Here is a 6,804-nt window from a genome sequence, read left to right on the forward strand (position 1 = left end):
AATAAACAATAGGAGACCTGACCGACTATAAACAATAGGATTCCTGGCCGACAATAAACAATAGGATTCCTGGCCGACTATAAACAATAGGATTCCTGGCCGACTATAAACAATAGGATTCCTGGCCGACTAAAAACAATAGGATTCCTGACCGACTATAAACAATAGGATTCCTGGCCGACTAGAAACAATAGGATTCCTGACCGACTTAAACAATAGGATTCCTGACCGACTATAAACAATAGGATTCCTGACCGACTATAAATGATAGGATTCCTGGCCGACTTAAACAATAGGATTTCTGTGTTGACTAAACAATGGGATTCCTGACCGACTAAACAATAGGATTCCTATTTAACTAAACAATAGTATTAGTGCGGCAGCTTAACAATAGGATTTGTCAGATTTTGTAGTGAGACATTCTCTTATAATTAGGACTGTATGACATTTTTGGATCCACAGGAAATGTCAGGAAAACTCGGTGGTCAGATAAAACAGGTACTCAAGTCAGATGAGACAGGTACTCAAGACAGATTAGACAGGTACTCATGTCAGATTAAACAGGTACTCAAGTCAGATAAGACAGGTACTCATGTCAGATTAGACAGGTACTCAAGTTATATTAACCAGTACTCAAGTCAGATTAGACAGGTACTCAAGTCAGATAAGACAGGTACTCATGTCAGATTAGACAGGTACTCAAGTTATATTAACCAGTACTCAAGTCAGATTAGACAGGTACTCAAGTCAGATAAGACAGGTACTCAAGTTATATTAACCAGTTCTCAAGTCAGATTAGACAGATACTCAAGTCAGATTAGACAGGTACTCAAGTCAGATAAGACAGGTACTCATGTCAGATTAAACAGGTACTCAAGTCGATAAGACAGGTACTCATGTCAGATTAGACAGGTACTCAAGTTATATTAACCAGTACTCAAGTCAGATTAGACAGGTACTCAAGTCAGATAAGACAGGTACTCATGTCAGATTAGACAGGTACTCAAGTTATATTAACCAGTACTCAAGTCAGATTAGACAGGTACTCAAGTCAGATAAGACAGGTACTCAAGTCAGATTAGACAGGTACTCAAGTTATATTAACCAGTACTCAAGTCAGATAAGACAGGTACTCAAGTCAGATAAGACAGGTACTCAAGTTATATTAACCAGTTCTCAAGTCAGATTAGACAGATACTCAAGTCAGATTAGACAGGTACTCAAGTCAGATAAGACAGGTACTCATGTCAGATTAAACAGGTACTCAAGTCGATAAGACAGGTACTCATGTCAGATTAGACAGGTACTCAAGTTATATTAACCAGTACTCAAGTCAGATTAGACAGGTACTCAAGTCAGATAAGACAGGTACTCATGTCAGATTAGACAGGTACTCAAGTTATATTAACCAGTACTCAAGTCAGATTAGACAGGTACTCAAGTCAGATAAGACAGGTACTCAAGTCAGATTAGACAGGTACTCAAGTTATATTAACCAGTACTCAAGTCAGATAAGACAGGTACTCAAGTCAGATAAGACAGGTACTCAAGTCAGATAAGACAGGTACTCAAGTCAGATTAGACAGGTACTCAAGTAATATTAGACAGGTACTCAAGTTATATTAGACAGGTACTCAAGTCAGATTAGACAGGTACTCAAATCAGATTAGACAGGTACTCAAATCAGATAAGACAGGTACTCATGTCAGATTAAACAGGTACTCAAGTCAGATTAGACAGGTACTCATGTCAGATTAGACAGGTACTCAAATCAGATTAGACAGGTACTCAAGTCAGATAAGACAGGTACTCAAGTCAGATAAGACAGGTACTCATGTCAGATTAGACAGGTACTCAAGTTATATTAACCAGTACTCAAGTCAGATTAGACAGGTACTCAAGTCAGATTAGACAGGTACTCAAGTTATATTAACCAGTTCTCAAGTCAGATTAGACAGATACTCAAGTCAGATTAGACAGGTACTCAAGTCAGATTAGACAGGTACTCAAGTTATATTAGACAGGTACTCAAGTTATATTAGACAGGTACTCATGTCAGATTAGACAGGTACTCAAGTTATATTAACCAGTACTCAAGTCAGATTAGACAGGTACTCAAGTCAGATAAGACAGGTACTCAAATCGGATTAGACGGGTACTCAAGTCATATTAACCAGTACTCAAGTCAGATTAGACAGGTACTCAAGTCAGATTAGACAGGTACTCAAGTCAGATAAGACAGGTACTCATGTCAGATTAGACAGGTACTCAAGTTATATTAGACAGGTACTCGTGTCAGATGAGACAAGACTCTATTTAATTCACTGTTTTTCCTTGTAAAGATTTATTGTTTTGACATCAATTTGCTATTGTAGTTTTTAGCTCACCTGGACCAAAGGTCCAGTGAGCTTATGTCATGGCGCGGCGTCCGTCCTCCGTCTGTCGTCCGTCCGTCAACATTTGCTTCAAATCACTACTAGTCAAAAAGTTCTTATTGGATTTTTACCAAATTTGGTCAGAAACATCCTTGGCAGAAGGGGATCAGAATTTGCATAAATGGTGGCTCTGACCCCCCAGGGGCCGGAGGGGCGGGCCCAATAGGGGAAATAGAGGCAATTCCTTTAAATCGCTACTAGTCATAAAGTTATGAATGGATTTGAACCCAATTTGGTCAGAGACATCCTTAGGGGAAGGGGAACAGATTTTGCATAAATGGTGGCTCTGACCCCGGAGGGGCCAAAGGGGCGGAGCCCAATAGGGGAAATAGAGGTAATTCCTTTAAATCGCTACTTGTCAAAGTTATGAATGGATTTTAACCCAATTTGGTCAGAAACATCCTTGGGGGAAGGGGAACAGATTTTGCATAAATTGTGACTCTGACCCCAAAGAGGCCAAAGGGGCGGGGCCCAATAGGGGAAATAGAGGTAATGCCTTTAAATCGCTACTAGTCATTAAGTTATGAATGGATTTGAACCCAATTTGGTCAGAAACATCCTTGGCAGAAGGGGAACAGATTTTGCATAAATGGTGACTCTGACCCCCGAGGGGCCAAAGGGGCGCGGCCCAATAGGGGAAATAGAGGTAATACCTTTAAATCGCTACTAGTCATAAAGTTATGAATGGATTTGAACCCAATTTGGTCAGAAACATCCTTGGCAGAAGGGGAACAGATTTTGCATAAATGGTGACTCTGACCCCCGAGGGGCCAAAGGGGCGGGGCCCAATAGGGGAAATAGAGGTAATTCCTTTAAATTGCTACTAGTCATAAAGTTATGAATTGATTTTAACCCAATTTGGTCAGAGACATCCTTGGGGGAAGGGGAATAGATTTTGCATAAATGGTGGTTCTGACCACAAAGGGGCCAAAAGGGCGGGGCCCAATAGGTGAAATAGAGGTAATTCCTTTAAATCGCTACTAGTCATAAAGTGATGAATGCATGCATGTTCTAAAAACAATTCTTGAGGTCTTTCAGACCTTAGAGAGTCTGGACTTCATTAATCTTTGAAGCAGTTCGGATTCCCACACTATAACCATATATAGCATTGTTAGAGATTTACAAAATAACAAATTGAATATGAACATTATTTTGACATTTGGTCTAATCCAACCAAGTGAGCGATACAGGCCCCATGGGCCTCTTGTTACTGTTACCAAATCATTGTTAGCAATTGTATTTGAAACCTGGTAGAATTCTGGATATTGTGAATGTTTCAATAAGAACCAAATTTAACATGCTACATATCAGTGATATTTCTATGTATAAATCCTCCGGAGAAAAGAATTTGTCAGCAAAGCAGAGATTGAAGTAAATATTTTGTGTGTATTTTCCTGGCTTTTCTCGTTACACTACCTTTGACTATCGTGTTGGAAGTACAGCTTCAAATGGTAAAGGAAGCAAATAACATAACTCTGACATCAAAGTGTGGTCCTGTAGTAAACAACATTACTATGACACCAAAGTGTGGTCGGGTAGTAAACAACGTAACTATGACACCAAAGTGTGGTCTGGTGGTAAACAACGTAACTATGACATCAAAGTGTGGTCCAGTAGTAAACAACGTAACTATGACATCAAAGTGTGGTCGGATAGTAAACAACATTACTATGACATCAAAGTGTGGTCTGGTAGTAAACAACGTAACTATGACATCAAAGTGTGGTCGGATAGTAAACAACATTACTATGACATCAAAGTGTGGTCCGGTAGTAAACAACATAACTATGACACCAAAGTGTGGTCGGGTAGTAAACAACGTAACTATGACATCAAAGTGTGGTCCGGTAGTAAACAACATAACTATGACACCAAAGTGTGGTCCGGTAGTAAACAACATAACTATGACACCAAAGTGTGGTCCGGTAGTAAACAACATAACTATGACACCAAAGTGTGGTCCGGTAGTAAACAACGTAACTATGATGGTTAAGTGTGGTCCATGATCTCAGCTTCCAATGAAAAGCAAACTGTCCCAGGAATTGAAATCCTGGTACAATATCTGAAGTTCTAAAGTAACAAACCAAAGTTTCGGCATCAAAATTGAAAATTTCGAGATGGAATAGAGTATGGCAATATTTTAAAATCTGATTTACGACTTAGAATATATATTTTCAACATGACATTTTGTTCTTTGAGAAAAGTTATCAAGCCTTAACTCCTAGGATACATTGTGATAGTGTATAAGTCTAGTCATCTTTTATCAATGTCATTTTCATCACACATTTGACAAGTTTCATCCTCAGATTACAAATAAGGACGATCTGGTGATATAGCATTAGACGATCTGGTGATATAGCATTAGACGATCTGGTGATATAGCATTAGACGATCTGGTTATATAGCATTAGACGATCTGGAGATATAGCATTAGACCATCTGGTGATATAGCATTAGACCATCTGGTGATATAGCATTAGACGATCTGGTGATATAGCATTAGACGATCTGGTGATATAGCATTAGACGATCTGGAGATATAGCATTAGACGATCTGGAGATATAGCATTAGACGATCTGGTGATATAGCATTAGACGATCTGGAGATATAGCATTAGACGATCTGGAGATATAGCATTTGACGATCTGGTGATATAGCATTAGACGATCTGGTGATATAGCAGACGATCTGGTGATATAGCATTAGACGATCTGGTGATATAGCATTAGACGATCTGGAGATATAGCATTAGACGATCTGGAGATATAGCATTAGACGATCTGGTGATATAGCATTAGACGATCTGGAGATATAGCATTAGACCATCTGGTGATATAGCATTAGACCATCTGGTGATATAGCATTAGACCATCTGGTGATATAGCATTAGACCATCTGGTGATATAGCATTAGACCATCTGGTGATGTAGCATTACTTACAGTTTTCCTGTGTTTTCCTGTGTCACAGTTTTCCTGTGTTTTCCTGTGTCACAGTTTTTCTGTGTTTTCCTGTGTCACAGTTTTCCTGTGTTTTCCTGTGTCACAGTTTTCCTGTGTCTTTCCTGTGTCACAGTTTTCCTGTGTTACAGTTTTCCTGTGTTACAGTTTTCCGGTGTCACAGTTTTCCTGTGTTTTCCTGTGTCACAGTTTTCCTGTGTCTTTCATGTGTCACAGTTTTCCTGTGTTACAGTTTTCCTGTGTCACAGTTTTCCTGTGTCACAGTTTTCCTGTGTTTTCCTGTGTCACAGTTTTCCTGTGTTTTCCTGTGTCACAGTTTTCCTGTGTTTTCCTGTGTCACAGTTTTCCTGTGTCTTTCCTGTGTCACAGTTTTCCTGTGTTTTCCTGTGTCACAGTTTTCCTGTGTTACAGTTTTCCGGTGTCACAGTTTTCCTGTGTTTTCCTGTGTCACAGTTTTCCTGTGTCTTTCCTGTGTCACAGTTTTCCTGTGTTTTCCTGTGTTACAGTTTTCCTGTGTTACAGTTTTCCTGTGTCACAGTTTTCCTGTGTTTTCCTGTGTTTTCCTGTGTCTTTCCTGTGTCACAGTTTTCCTGTGTTTTCCTGTGTCTTTCCTGTGTCACAGTTTTCCTGTGTTTTCCCGTGTCACAGTTTTCCTGTGTTTTCCCGTGTCACAGTTTTCCTGTGTTTTCCTGTGTCACAGTTTTCCTGTGTTTTCCCGTGTCACAGTTTTCCTGTGTTTTCCTGTGTCACAGTTTTCCCGTGTCTGTCTCTGGTTATTATACCCACTAAGTAACTCTGTAGACTGGAATTGATGTTGTTGGGTTCTGGAAATCTATAATCATGTCAAATATTGGTTTATACAGTAACACAATTAATGTGTAATATACCTGGTAAATCTATTTACTTATTATATACCTGGTATATCTACCTATTATATACCTGGTATATCTGTTTACCTATTATATACCTGGTATATCTACCTATTATATACCTGGTATATCTGTTTACCTATTATATACCTGGTATATCTGTTTACCTGTTATATACCTGGTATATCTACCTATTATATACCTGGTATATCTATTTACCTATTATATACCTGGTATATCTGTTTACCTATTATATACCTGGTATATCTGTTTACCTATTATATACCTGGTATATCTGTTTACCTGTTGTATACCTGGTATATCTGTTTACCTATTATATATGTACCTGGTAGGGATATTTGTTTACCTGTTTTTTCCGTTAGGGTATCAATTCTATAATGGAGAGGAATATTTTTCGTATAATTTTATGTTGATGACAATTATGACATAATTGAATACCATTTTTCACACAATGACAATTATGACATAATTGAATATCATTTTTCACACAATGACAATTATGACATAATTGAATATCATT

This window comes from Pecten maximus, chromosome 10 (genome assembly GCF_902652985.1).
Source record: "Pecten maximus chromosome 10, xPecMax1.1, whole genome shotgun sequence".
Taxonomy (NCBI): Eukaryota; Metazoa; Mollusca; class Bivalvia; order Pectinida; family Pectinidae; genus Pecten; species Pecten maximus.